This window comes from Sinohyriopsis cumingii, chromosome 4 (genome assembly GCF_028554795.1).
Source record: "Sinohyriopsis cumingii isolate HCF-2022 chromosome 4, ASM2855479v2, whole genome shotgun sequence".
In the NCBI taxonomy this organism is placed as follows: domain Eukaryota; kingdom Metazoa; phylum Mollusca; class Bivalvia; order Unionida; family Unionidae; genus Sinohyriopsis; species Sinohyriopsis cumingii.
In genome coordinates this window covers 77,161,323-77,173,521 of record NC_142964.1, presented here as the reverse complement: position 1 = coordinate 77,173,521, position 12,199 = coordinate 77,161,323, and the positions used below count along the sequence as shown (strand labels likewise).

Sequence of the window (12,199 nt, the reverse complement as noted above, 5' to 3'; positions counted from 1 at the left end):
TAGTCTAAGCATAAATTTCGAACCTGGGCTCAAAGCTTGAAAATTAGAAACAATATATCAATTTGTAACTGCATACGTGTTTTGTTCTGAGTCGCCGGAGAAACTAATTTGTTTTAACGTAGGGATACTACGCGGCCGTCAGGGCGAAACGTATTCATAAGATATATCAAAATAGTTCTTTCTCCTGACTCAGATCAAAATACGAAATGTGATTTTGTATTTATTACATATCCCCCTTTTACGTTTCCACAATATTTATAGCTTTATTGTATGAATGAAATTGAAAATGATTTCGAATTTTTAAAAACTCCATTCGCTGCGTCTAAAAATATCTATAAGCAGACGTCAAAGTAGACACCTTAGTAGATCGGGTCTAGGTGTGTGATACGCAAATGCTGATAGAACAACTGTATCAACAAAGTTTTTTTTTTTTCTTTCGAATCAGCCATCAATGAAAATTAAACCGCAAAATCCAAATATTTCCATGATTTTGTTAACGTCTGAAAAAGTATTCGGAGAGAGAGAGAGAGAGATGTTAGACGTAGGCAATGAAATAAAATTAGGGAGACACGTACTGGAAACTAGCACGCTGAAAATCTATTTCATCTTACGGTGATGAAAATACCAGAACTAAAAATGTAATGTCACTAAAATTTTCCTACACTCTACGAGGCTGACTTCAATCTTTGCAATACCCTATGATGCGAAATACACATGTATGGAAAGATCTTCAACGTTTAATCTCAGCCCTGCGATCACCACTTCGGGCTACAAAAAGAATTCTCTGTGTGTGTGTGTGTGTGTGTGTGTGTGAGAGAGAGAGAGAGAGAGAGAGAGAGAACGCGAGAGAGAGGAGAGAGAGAGACCAGCTGCAGGTTCTGATGCCATGTTTTATAATCAGTTAAGCTAAATACGATAACAGAAGCCAGAGATCATCTCTTCGCTTTTTTGAAGTTTATTAGCTTCATTGAGCCATAATATTTTATTTACACAGTACGAGTGGTTTGTGTACATTCCTTTAAAATACATATTTAATATAGAAAACAGATGTATTGTTTTCTTATGAAATAATTGACTTCATAAGAAAATAATAATTAAAGAATCGTTTTCATTTATCAAGAATTTGGCCTCAAAATAATAGATTTATGACTGAAGTGACCATACCGCAACGAGTGCTGAAAACAGCGCATTTAATCATTCATAGAACGCACTGGACCGCCTACAAATGGAAACTTAGCAGATCCGATCCCTCCTTATTCATGAACGTGTCTGAAGCACAAATTTGAAGTCAGGCTCAAAACTCCAGAATTCCATGTCAAGAGGTCTACATTATCATAGACATTTAGCATATGTGTATAGATTAAAACTATAAAATATTCCTAATTTTATGATTCTAACTTGACTCTGATGATGAAAATTTGTCATTTTCTTTGAGGATAAAAAATTTTAATTTTAAGGCAGAAATTAAACACGTGATGCTCAGGTTGTTTAGTTATTATTAGACATGAAGATGAAAGCATAAGGAGAACTGGAGATGCCGGCGCAGTATCATACAACGGATCTGGATCAATGTTGTCCAAATGTCAGCTCAATCCATGTTAAGTAAATTTTGATTTAAGTTGATGTATTAGCATATCAAATAAGCATTACACAGCCTTTGTATAGTCTCTAACTAAAAGACATACAATTTAAACATAACATACAATCCTAAGTTGATAGTTTACGTGATGTTTAAAAGACACTCACCTTAGGCCTGAACAAATAGTGGAGATAAAATTTCAGTGTAAAACATAGATACAAATGTTACGCATACACGTACAAACAAACGCGCAAACTCGCTTACTAATCTAAAGTTATACAGTAAAAAGCTGATTGATTATTAAGATACCGATATAGGTATGCTCATAGTTTTCGGATAACAAATATATCAAGAGATGCCTCACGCAACTGTTATGGTAATACTAAGTACGATTCCATAAGAAATAGTAATAATTCGTGTTACTAATATGATGTAATAATAAGTCTTCAGGATACAAATGTAATGACATAAGGAATACGTAAAAATCATAGCACATATAATATATACAAGTCTACAAGAATGTATGCATAAAACCATCCAGACATTGAAGTGTTAGATAGGACATTGAGGACACATAAAATGTGTACAAGACTATAGGCAGGCAGACATTGAAGAGTTTACAACAGAACACTGAGGACAGACATCAAATGTATACAACACAATAGGCAGCCAGACGGCATATAAATACCGACATGCACTGTATGTATAGTGAGTTGTATCCACATTTCAAATACAAAAGACAATGTAATAGATGTAAAGACAAATCGTCTGGTCTGGTGATGCATGTCAAAGCTTGCAAGCATACTATCCATAAGAAAATAAGCAAAACATCATTGTTAACGGCCGTGGACTTGTCACATTATAGCCATATTTCAATTTAAATAAAACAATTATCTTTGAAATGAATACATAGATAATTGGAAAACTATTGTGTTTAAAATTGTTTAGGTTTCTAATGCAAAAGTTATAACTGTCCTTCAAGCAGCGACAATAGAAGTGATCGGTTTTCAAACGAAACCGGAACTTGTTAAATTTAGTATCATGGGTACTATTCTTTGTGTGTATTTGTAGAACATGCGCTAGGGTAATATTATCCGGGAACACCGTGGTTGTTAGAGACTTGTTTGTGAGTATAGAAATAGCTTTAAGAATTGCAAGCTTTACTAATAAGTTTTATGAAATATAGAATATTACTGAAGTCTTTTGACGCCTAAATTAATGCTTATCGACTGGAATAAAATTCAGTCGTTTTACAATAAAGTTCTCATGTAGTATAGCAGTAACGCTTGGCTGTTAATTATTCACCTTATTTGTAATTTTTTCAATATCTATAGCTACATAATCAACAATATTATTAAACACTTCATATACCGCTTTTTCGTAATTTATTAACTTATTGTCTTTACAAAACATTTTTTTCTCGGTGCATGGCAGGGTGGGGGCTGAACTTGGGATCCGTTCTAGGTCAAATATGGTTGCATAAATGGACAAAAACTCAAAGGCGGGATTAAGGTCCTGGTAGGCCCTATGCACTTCTTTAATAAATGATTGATATTGACAAGGCTCTGTATACAAGTTTCAGCAACATGGTGTTTTCATGGGCCCTGGATACAGTGCCCGTTGAATAATACGGTCTGAGAAAGACTTTGCTTTAGAAACAAGTCTCATGTCTTTGACAGAGGTAGGACGTAAATAGCATACGCTTTAACTGTTGTCACCAGATTAAGTTATTTGCAGTAAAGAGTCAGGGTAAATGTATATGCTATATGCCATATATTCTTATGAACAGCCTTCCTACGTAGGCGATTTATATATTGTGTCGGTGTTGAAAACTATTTTTGCTGCTTTATTCAGGCATGTCTGTCTATAATGTTGTCAACTTAATCAGTAAAGGCTAATGGGCATCATATACATCGCTGTTACTGATCAAATTGATCAGATTTGCTCCTACAAGGCACTTGCATCGTTATTATTGATCACGTGGATTAAGTCGGCCTGCTCCTTGAAGGTCCTCAACAACCTATTTGTACCATATTTGCTGGAACGTCTATATAATTTCCAAACGTGTCTAAGAGATGGAACCTTACATTTCAATTTGATTGATACCAGGTTGTGTTTGTTCACTTATTCTACAATCAAAATTGTAATTTTGTGACTTGATGTTTATTTCTGTTCAAATAACATCCTAAAAAAATTGTTATAAAACCATTTATAAAAACATAAATTTGTTAAATAAAACAAAACAAAATCACAAATATTTTGCAATGTAGATCATTTGTCATTTGACAAACTGTTTTAATTCAGGTTACAGAATACCTAACTATTTTCCGAGACTGTGGTCACTTTGTCAACTGTTTTGCAAAAGTTATTAATAAACGTTGTATCAATCATTGTTTGTAGTCTATAGCTGCCCATCATACATCACTTAATCTCGAACCCAAGCCACTACTATGCCCTATCGACTCTGTATTTATTTTTAAACTGGTGCTACTGAAACGAATTGGATGTTCTCATCGCACTTGCTTCAGCTCAGAATAAGGTAAAAAAAAATGTATTCATCTTCTTTACTGATGTTTTCTATAAGAATACCAGTGCCGACACCTTCAGGTACAATCGGAATATTTATATTTTCCGTTTGAGTGGAAGAGACGCGCTGTTCCTGTTAGCACAGAGTCGGTAACAATTGTCAGTTGATCTTAACACGATAATGAATAGTGTGGTTCATCAGAACTTCTTTCTTTGTGATGATGGGTGTGACTTATATCAGTGGTTTCAAAAAAGCATTCTGTATTGGCATTTGATTGGATTTAACTGGTTTTAATCTTCAAAGAGGGTATATATGGTTGGACTGAGACTGGACTTACATTCACCGAACAGTAGCATACACTCACTGTTCGTTGAAGAAAGGTCAAGTTATCGTACCTACATGTGCAATCAACTGAATCTAGAAATATTGAAAATTTACACTGTTTTCTCTTTTGCTTACATTGTACTGAATTTGTTTTCACGTTCTCGTTTACTTAGTTGCAGCACACGCCTGTGAACTTGACTGCGCTATATGACATAATTAACCACGTAGCTGTTCAGAAACGTGATATAAAATTAAGCACGTTGTAGCAGCGTGCCCTCTCGCCGTCATGACAGTTGAGTGAGTATTATGTATGAGGATATACCGTATGCAACATCGTGTAGTGTATAAGATACCATTCGCTTCAGTTTTTTTTTTTTAAAGAACTGTTTAATATATGTGCTCTACTAAAAAATATAACAGGCCTCATTATTGCCTTTGTGCTTGTCTTGGTAGTGAGATATAAAATTAATGTTATGGTCTGAAGAGATAATGAACTTACTTTCGTGGTCTGTGGTAATAAGGTATGTACGTACTGTTGTAGTCTTGGGCCATGAGAGATAAACTTACTTTTGTAGCCTTTCGTAATGAGATATAAACTCAATGTTGTGGCCTTTGTTACTGAGATACAAAATTATTGTTGTGTTCTTTCTTATTGAGATTTAAACAAACTGATGTAGACAATAGTAGTGATGCATAAACTTACTGTTGTATTATAATAATGATAATGAGATATAAATTTACTGTTGTATTAAACAATGATAATGAGATATAAATTTACTGTTGTATTATAATAATGATAATGAGATATAAACTTACTGTTGTATTATAATAATGATAATAAGATATAAATTTACTGTTCTATTAAATAATGATAATGAGATATAAATTTACTGTTGTATTATAATAATGATAATGAGATATAAATTTACTGTTCTATTAAATAATGATAATGAGATATAAATTTACTGTTGTATTATAATAATGATAATGAGATATAAATGTACTGTTGTATTATAATAATGAAAATGAGACATAAATTTACTAGCTTGGTCAAGGGTAATGAGATTTAAACTTTCTGTTGTAATCTATGGTAATTAAGTATAAATTTACTGCTATAGTCTATGGTAGTCAATTATAACTTACTGCTGTAGTCTATGATTGTGAGATATAAACTTAATGCTGTAGTCTATGATAGTGAGATACAAACTTACTGCGGTAGTATACGGTGATAATATAAGTGAACGTGGTACTAGGCCCCCAGAACGCACAATCTTTGCAGTCTTAAGTATTTCCCAAATAAAATATTTATATGATTGCATGGCAGTTGTACAAGTTAAACGGTTAGTTGGTAAAAAGTGCGTGCGCGTGTTGCACATAAACCAGCCAGTTTGTCGAGCAATTATAATTCTCAATCATATATTAATAAAAGAGCTATGTTAGACCTTTACCGACGCGAGAAAATAATTGAAACGAAACAACAGCTATGAAATGAAATGACCAAGAGTATATCTGTACTCGTGAAATATAAACCATTGGCCTTGGTGTGGCGGGAATCACAACTACGATAACTATTGCAGGAACACCAATCGAAACATTTTTGTTGGAGCTATATCCATTTTAACAGGTAGGACTGGAGAATCAAGTAAAATAATTTCGTTACAATTACATTCATGAATACATGCTTATTTATTCGGAACTCCTCGCTGCGGCACAGAGCAGTCTCAACACAATTAGTAAACTGTACTCTGTAAGCATCGAAGATAAAATCATTGCCATGGCGGAGATTGAGATTGTATTGGTTTAAATGGAAAACCACCTATATGGAACCGGGGTACTAGCGACAAAAGAGTAGGCAATTAATTTACAGACAATGTAAATATAGATCATGTTAGCCAGTGTATAACAACTAGCCCATACTAGTGTATTGGTCTGACTGGGGCAATTCCTGGTAACTTTGGAGTTGCCCGCTGGTGGATTCTTTTGCGAGATGCTCAGGGTTTATGCTGGTACATTTACGTTACCGAACGGTAAAATTGTTTATCCTAGTCGAATTTGAAGTGCGAAATCGTTAACGCTTTCAAAAAGGATGCAAAATGCAGTTGAAATTGCTTTTTTTTAAAAAGGGAACATATTTGCAGCTTCGACATCAACGGAAATGTATTTATCGTCGGTTGAAAAATCGTTTACACGAACTTGTAAATCATATACACTTGCAGATTTTGTTTAGCAACATTTTTTTACGTTAGTTATATAATTATCTTTGCTACCCAAATTTTAGTCAGAAGTCACGAGTAAATAATTCACTTGCATGTGTCGCGATGGTCAACATTGGGTAGAAGAAGGTTTTGATCCGTAACCGAAATCTCAAATCTCTATTATCATGCTACTAAAAGAGAACTTCGTCAGATAACCTGTACTTATTTTAGTACAGTCCCATCGGGCAGAATACACCATCACTAGATTATTGATTTTGTAAAGTCTGTTTTTCTTTAATTGACAAAAATAAATAGAATAACATTTGTCAAGTAAATAATATCTTATCTTCTTAAGTGATGAATATCGCATTATTTTGTTTCATTTGAAAGAACTACATATGAAGTTTGACTGAATTTTTGCTTCTTGATAAATTGGTCTGTTTGTTTTTAAAGCGTTGCTTATATGAAACTATGCCCTGTCAGCTTCCTTATGAAGTCTTTATTGTTGTTAAATATGTTATGGTCTGTGTAAAGTTATTGTTCTGTGCTTATATTTATGTAACTTTTCTAAAATGCCCATTACCATAAATAAAGTGTTCTAACAAAACCACTTTTGAAGATATATTAAAAGGTGTAGGACCTTTGGATTGAGCAATGTATCAACTTTTTGATTCACGAGAGAAGATATATTTTACAACATAAATAGAGTAACTTATCACTGACCACAGGTGCATCACAAAATGACATACCAGTCACTGTTTCAATTAAATCCACATTCCACAGTCTTGAAACCTTTATAACTATCTTTTCTTATAACAAACTCATGGCAGTAAGCTATGAAACGAAATACTAATATACAAATCCTACCTCAAATAAAACATAACAACCAAGGTGGCAAATATCTTGGAACTACAATGAATGTAATATAAATTAGTCTTCTTTTCGTCCTGTTCTAACAGGTTTTAACATATAATCAGGAACTGCACCTTTGGCCATTATTTAAAATCGATTCAGTTGAACTTTAGCAGCTGTACAAAATTGAATAGTGTCATTTGTTTCTTAAGGCACTGGCCTTAATTTTAACGTGATTGAAATCGAATCAAGAAGACTATTGGTCATCTTTGTTTACAAGAACACAGTTATGAGATTTCTATGAAATGTTTTTGCTAAAAACTTACGTTACTCTGCAAAATAAAACTGCACAATGTATTTTTACAGTGACCTTGCCTGCTTGCTACTGGACCCATTATCTGGCAAAGACGAACACATGTATCAAATTTTCTTCCACATCTGTATTTTAAAACTTATTTTTTATTGAGCAGAAACACAACGGACGTACACCACCTGCCAAGAAGGACAAGAGCAACTTATAGCAACACGCAACATTCGTTGGCGAAGAATAAAAATTTTGAATTATTAATTTTGAAGAAAAAGATACGAATGTAACAAATACAAAGAGAATAAATTTAATTCTTTTATGTAATATTGGTCTTTTGAATTAAAATAGCATGTTGAAACATTTTGCCTTTAATTTCTGCATTTGTATATTTAAAATGCATCATAAAATATATGGTTGCATACAATGAAAACAAAAATGAATACTCTGTTATAAAAATCTCAGACTCTAGGATGTGGACTTAAATGACAATATGAAAAGAAATAATACCCTGACCATTCATAAAGTCTATTGGAAGAAACATAATATAATTCCCTGACCGTTCATGAAGTATATTAAGAAACATATACAATGCCATGAACATTCATACAATCTATTGAAATAAAAATATATAATACCCTACCGTTCATGAAGTCTATTGGAAATAGCCGTCGTGGCATCTTTACCAAAAACAACGAGATAAATTAAATTTAAAGTAAATTTATGCATGCATGCGTTTCTGAGAGTTATTGCTTGAGAATATGAAAGTTCTGTATGATCTGGCGGGAAAATCTTCTAACAAAGAAAGCCAGTATGTAAATTTGCTACATACTAATGCTGAAGTAGGAGTCATTCCTTTAGCTCCGTGTACACTACAAAATTCACCAAGTAACCTCCGAACTGTAAACTTATACAATTTCATCCATCAAAGTGACGCAAAAATATGTGCGTTAATAATCTATGGTCATCATCATTATCAATTTAAATTCAAAATTTAGTTGACTCCAAGAGGACACAAACTTCGAACTTCCATAAACTTCTGTGGTTGAAACTATGCACCTAATAGGTTTGCAACATTTAAAAGGTTTTCGGCACTTGGTTAAAGGTTTAGTTTCTAGTGATGTTTTGGATTCAAAGCCAGATTTCAATAATCTCCAATAGTACAGGATGTAGCAGATTAAACTCGATGACCATGTTTACTAGACATGACCTTCTTCTATTTAATGCAAAAATTTGTTCATTATTGGCTACGTGTGACGAAATTTTGATTTCGTTGCGCATTTGTCATAAAATGCCAACACGATTAACCAAAACGATTTTTACTGCCTCGTGATGTTATGTTTAGCAATAGGTTGTATGCAATAGCATGTTTTACATGCTTACTTTATCAATACCACAAACCTACTGTTGTAGCCGACCGCCTCTGTGGACTTATTGGTTCGAGCGTCCGCCTTGGATGCCGGATGGCGCAGGTTCGGACCATATCGAATCATACTACAGACTTATAACAATGTTACTAATAAGATGCTTTGCTTGGCTCTCAGCCTTAAGAGGTTAGTGGTAGGACTGGTGTCAGGATAATGTGACTGGGTGGAACATGATGCAACATGAATGCAGCATGATGCCCCAGTTCCAGAGATCACTATAAACTGCCACTCTGCAGACATCATAGCGATATGACTGAAAAAGTGTTAAAGCTACGATAAAAATCTATATCACACACAGAAAATCTCCTTTAAAGTCAACTGTTATCTTAATTATTGAACAAACGTTTGGCTTACCTTGAGTTCAATAATGTCGTATTTAATGAAGAGTATGGTATATTCCTATAAATGTAGAAGCGATAGCTATATTCCAACCACCAGTAGCAATATATACAAATTGTCTCAAACAGGCCAAGGAAATTAAACTTCTTCACAAGGTGACAACGGTTCCTCAGTATTGTTTAAGCGTCAACTAAAGCCGGGTAAAATTTCAGTCCAAAAAAGATGGAACTCATGTACGGGTAACTTGGCGTTTGCGGCAACGATTGAGAGTTTCCCAATCAGCCCGCCTCGCTCAGCTTACCCCGCTTCGTCAACTCTGGCCCTGGTTCGATGGTTGGGCCTCATTTCGAGGAGTTCACTGATATCCCGGCATGCCTCGTCTGAAATTCATAAACGGTTCCACTCTCCATATAAAGAACAAACGGAGGCGCATCGAGGGTTAAAATTGGTTACTACTGGTGGCTGCTTGTAGGATTACTGCCATGGCCTTACATACAAAATTACATAAAGTGTATGAAAATGTAAAGTTCAAAACGGACATGAGCATAAGATAGAAATGGATTTAAATTATTAAAAATATCGTTTAATACGAAAATATGACACTCTAGAGATAAATACAAACGAATATTTATCACTTGTTATATTTGCCGTTGAGTTAAAGTCATTGAGATTCAGAAAGTGTTCATTGCACGGTCGTATAATTTCTAAAGTTTAAACGTCGCTTTCTTTGCCTAATCTGTGACTTTTTGCTGGCATCAAATTATGAAAATTCTTTTGTATCCAATACAAATTTCTTAATGTTTTCATAAATCAGCACCTTTATTTCTGTTTTTCTGTTAAGTTATGAATGCGCATTCGTGTAGTTTTATTCCAAGATTATAGAAAATCGGTATTAAGTTTTGTTGTCCAGCTTGGTTTTGTTGTGTGTTGATGGCTACATTTTATTTCAACTACTGTACCACTACTACTTCTACTGTCGCTGTTGTTACAAATATCATTTTTGCTACTTCTACTGTCGCTGTTGCTACAAATATCATTTTTGCTACTTCTACCATTACCACTACTACTACTATAGGTGACAGCACACTATGTTCACTGTTGTACTGCTTATTTTAATTTTACCCAGACCACAAACACCACAATTTATCTAATTAAAATGAAATCACTGAAATCAGAAAAAGGAAGTATAACGTTGTAATAAAGCAAATGCTTATAGTGATTTATTTATTCACAAACAAGTAAATATTTCTGCCCTCTGGGATCCTTTATTCCACCAAGGAAACGCCTTCTGTATGTGTCCATCATTCAGTTACCTGCTAGATAAATCATAATTAAAACGTACCTGACAGGTTAAATGTCCACATTAACTGTATCTTAGACAAGACGTAGAGAAATTTGCACAACATTACCCTCTATGACCTTTTGTTACTGAGTATGAGTGTAGTTTAATACTTTTCATTGAACTCAGACAAGTGTGGAGGTAGATAACTTCAAAAATGACCACACTATTTGCATGTGTCAGTTTGTTGTGAAGAAGAACAAAATGCTTCTCTGTGCAACTTGCTAGATACTCTTGAATTATATTCTGGTCTTTCTTAGAGCACCAAAATCGACGTCGTTTGCTTTTCATCTCGTCCATCTTTTAATATGCGAAGATATCGCCTCTTCTTTTTCTTCACCACGCTGACATAGCGAAATTTTTATCGCATTCCTTTAAAAGTTTTCGCTCGTAATCAAATGTGACATTTAGGGGACAGCTGGGGTTTTTGGGGTAGATATATGACCAGACCTGGAGGTCATATTTGTGAGATTGACTTTAAGTTTGATGTTATATATGTGAGGCGATTGTAATGTAGTACTCAACTGGCACATGCTAAATTAGCGCAACAAAAACATAAACAGTCTATGCTGAAAGATTTACTTTTCTATTCAACTTCTATCCTGCATTTTCGTATAAGTTTCCCTACTATAACATTCTCTTTAAATTACCATCCCGTCCTCTACAATGTTTTCTTGAGTTTTTCTATGTCCACCTTCAATGAGTCTCTGATGTCTTCGTTTTTATCTTATGTAGTATTGCCTTTTTTTCTCTTTGTACTTGTAGTCGTTTTTTATCAAAAGAAAACTTTCGTCGCTGATTTAATTGCCGAATTCGCTATGATTAAGTTATCGATGCTGTTTAATTGACTGATCGAACATTGATGCATACCAATTTTCCCATCAGAATGTTTGCCAAAGCTCCTAAATGTTTGCTCCAAACCAGCTGAAAATCAAAGCAACAACTTCACTGGTAGCTATTCCTGCAACACCTGTTCAAGCCGATGGTATTCCCATACTATCTCACACTGTAGCTATGCTAACTTTCAAACAATTCAAAACTTTTGTTATGTCACTCTGTATTTCGTTTGCGCACATCTATAGTGTCCAATATCTTTTACTAAATTTGATTTAGTCTCAGTAATGCTTCGCAACATGAAATTAAGAGCATTGTATGAGGGTAGTGGAGGATATAGCCGTGAAGCACTGTGCTGTATCATTTATTTATATATAAGAAGGAGGCAGTTTATAATTTGGTGTATTGCCCGGTTTCATGGGCTCTGTAGATGATGTACCGAGATTGCACATGTTCAGTCCATTCTATAAATATGTTAC

At 34.2% G+C, this 12,199-nt stretch overlaps 1 protein-coding gene across 1 annotated transcript in view; it reads right to left on the bottom strand.

Annotated features, from left to right (window-relative positions):
• LOC149801493 (chitin synthase chs-2-like) overlaps positions 1-9,941 on the bottom strand; it is a 65,394-nt gene extending 55,453 nt beyond the window's left edge. Inside the window, exon 1 of the mRNA XM_089955665.1 lies at positions 9,563-9,941. The gene's annotated coding sequence lies outside the window, so the exon portion shown is untranslated. The remainder of the gene's footprint in view (positions 1-9,562) is intronic.
• Between the last annotated feature and the right edge of the window lie 2,258 nt (positions 9,942-12,199).